The sequence below is a fragment of the Nothoprocta perdicaria genome, unplaced genomic scaffold, assembly GCF_003342845.1.
Source record: "Nothoprocta perdicaria isolate Ctin4 unplaced genomic scaffold, notPer1 scaffold_97, whole genome shotgun sequence".
In the NCBI taxonomy this organism is placed as follows: Eukaryota; Metazoa; Chordata; class Aves; order Tinamiformes; family Tinamidae; genus Nothoprocta; species Nothoprocta perdicaria.
The window spans coordinates 63,651-67,106 of record NW_020456276.1 but is presented as its reverse complement, the minus strand read 5'-3'; positions in this window follow the sequence as shown (position 1 = coordinate 67,106).

Here is a 3,456-nt window from a genome sequence, read left to right as displayed (position 1 = left end):
CTTTTCTGAAGAATTCAGGTGCAAATTTTCAACAAGGTCTGTAGAYGTGGAACGGCTGAACCTCGCCAGCCTCTCTAATTTCCCAGAGCAAATAAGCACTTAAAACACCACTCAGATTGGCTAGCAGTGCAGAAAGGTACCAAAGGGAGAAGCAAACTGTCAGCAGACTCCATCTGTAACAGCAAGGAGATATCTAATTTCTGGGAGAGGAGGAGGAGGAGGAGGAGGAAGAGGAGGAGTGGCAGATTTAAGAGCTGGGAAGCAGGGGAAAAAAAAAAAAAAAAGAGGAGAGAGACAAAGAGAGGAAAGAAAAGAAGCCGGAGGGGGCATTTATAGAAACATTTTCTAAAAGGAAAGCCAGGGTGTGGTGCTCGCTCCCACTCTTCTCGTTTGGGCCCTGCGTCAGCCTCCACCTCCGTTTCAGGGRGTACTTCCCAAGCTGTGCAAGGATCTCTTGAGGAACCTGCCTTTGGAAGAAACCTCCCCTAAAAATCCACTTTGTCTGAACTCATTCTACTTGTCACGACTACAGAAGACAAACATGTATTTTTATATTCTATAGGGAGAGAAAAAAAAAAAAAAAAAGAGGGAAATCCAACATTCATGGTTTTCTACACAATARCATTCTTTTATTTGCAATAAATTCTTTAACAGGTACTTACAGGACTGTAGAAAAAAGCTAAAAGATAGGAAAGAAGGAAGGAAAGGAAATATGCAGGTGAGATATTGAGAAGTCTTTTTTTATACATATCTATCTCAAACATCCATGAAGCAGGAAAGAAAGGAATCAGTGACAAAGACCTTGGATGCTTTTCTTATTTCAGATACAGCTTGAGATTGCTTGGCCATATGTATCTCATGTCACTAAAGCCCTCTCCAGGTGATGCAAAGGAATAAACAGGAATGACATTTCACATATTATCAACATAAAACATTTCCAGATTTCTTTGTGCATTTCTGAGCAGTGAAGAGAGAAAATATATATATATTTCTCCACTCAGCAGGGCATTTCTGCCTTTTAAAGCAGGATGTTTTAAGAATTCTACAAGGAGAGTGAATAAATTTTCCCTTCACTTTTCCCCTTTAGGGGTGCGAGATATTTTAAATGAGAGCAATCTAATTTCCTTAAAAAAATAAACAATATTAAGAGGGAATCCATAAATTATGCTGAGATTAGCAACACCAATACTGTTAAGGTGGCATAACCGCAAACAGAAGAGTGGTACAGCTTTCAACTGTTGGTCACAGTATTTGAGATTATTTAGCGAATCTATTGCCAAAAACATGTGTTTGCTTTCACGTCTTCATCCTCCTTCTCCACTCCCAAAATAAAAGGAAGAGAGTTTCACACAACTTCCTCCCTTCTAACAAGCTCCCCCAAGTGCCACTTTTCCRCGTTGCTCAAGGACTAGCCAGATCYCTGAAGAAAATSTGAGGACAATAAACCCATGGATGAAATAGAGCAGTCAAAATTCTGCTTTCATGTCATCATATTACAGAATCACAGAATGGTTGGGGTTGGAAGGGACCTCTAGAGATCATCTAGTCCAACCCTCTGCTCAAACTGGGACACAAACAGGGCACAGGGGGACACCCAGGTGGATTTTGAAGGTCTCCAGAGAAGGAGMCTCCACAACCTCCCYGRGCAGCCTGTGCCAGGGCTCGGGCACCCTCCCACTGCACAAGTTCTTCCTCACATGCAGATGGAAMTGCCTGTGTTGCAATTTGTACCCACTGCCCCTTGTCCTGTCACTGGCCACCACTGAGAAGAGCTTGGCCCCTTTCTCCCTACGTTCTCCCTTCAGGTATTAGTACCTACTGATCAATCTCCTCTCAACCTTCTCTTCTTCAGACTAAACAGACCCAGCTTGCTTAGTCCTTCCTCATATGAGAGATGCTCCAGTCCCTTCATCATCTCTGTCGCTCTCTGCTGGATCCTCTCTTGGAGGTTCCACATCCCCCTGGTGCTGGGGAGCCCAGAGCTGCCCCCAGTGCTCCAGGTTTGGCCTCCCCAGAGCTGAGGAGAGGGGCAAGATCCCTCCCTGCCCTGCCGGCACCATCCTCCTCATGCAGCCAGGAGCCCATTGACCTTCTTGGCCACACGGGCACTGCTGCCTCCTGGTTAACTTGCTGCCCCATGGTTAACTTAACTCATATTAACTATCCTAGCTGGTTAATTGGTTATCTTTTAAAAAATACATTATCTTGTGACATTCACAGAGGGACCAACAACTGGATGACATTTTTCTTGAATAGAAAAGGTCCAAGTTGCTCTAGCTACACAGGTGACACAGCAATACTGAAAGCTGCCTGCTCAACAAAATGGCAGTGCCACTAAGCAACCTACAAAAGCAGAGAGCAAAGGCTACAGAATTGMAGCATAGCTCTGTAATTTATATACATACATTTTTGACAAGTCTGTATTAAAAAAATAGTCCAGGTTTTCCTCAGCTGGAACGAAATTCCCATTTTCTTCATTCATACACTCAGACACAGCAATTTCAATGTTGCCTGAAGGGGCCACTCCATGTTATTTACTGCTCTTACTAAAAAAGCTTCAAGAGCAGACTGTTGAATATCATAAAATGAATCTTACGTCACTATTTTTTGCCACATGGGAGTATTAAATAGTCATTAGCAAAACAGCTTCGGAAGAWATAAAGCAATTCTTCAAATGCATCACAACCACCAGACGTATTACTGCAACAGAGATGACGATCTCGGCTAACAGGAGAGCCACCCAAAAGCAGAGAGCAGAAATCCAAGCCAACAAGACAGAAACGCTCGCTTAAACTTCCATTAAACCTCAAATCCAACAGACAAAATGCTCCTCTTCAGTAACCCCAAGCTGCGTTTCACTCCGTCTTTACTCCCAACTGACATTTTGCAACAAGTTTTATCCATGAATAAAGCAAACGGGGACAATGAAATCACCGCAAACTCCAGGCAAAAAAAATAAATAAATTTTCTTTATTTTACCAGGGGAAGCGGAATCCTGGAAGCGGCAAACTAACAGCAATTAGCAACTGGAAGACTATACCAAGAAACAAAGTAAAATAAATTCCCTGGAGTCCTCATTCACTTTGCRTGCCCACATTGAATCCAAACATTAAACGGACATAATACGACACACGGTGTTATCTGGGTTAACCAACTACCAGGAGAGAGACCGCGTGCTGTGAAAGGCCAGCTCTTCCCTGAGCAAGGACGCTTTGTCCCGGGCTGCCCGAGGGGTCGCCCTGGAGGCGCCAGCCTCCCGCGGGCTGCCCTTGCTGCGGCCTCCAGCACCGGGGGCACCCGCGGGGCCGGCACGGCCGGCTCGGAGCCCCTCGGGGAGCGCTCCCGGGCAGGCGGCGACGCCTCGGGAGAGGCCCSGTGTCCCGGGCACGGCGAGGCCGAGCGCGTCCCGCGTGCGGCGGCCCCGCGCGAGGCCGCCCCGGTGCCCACCCACAGCCT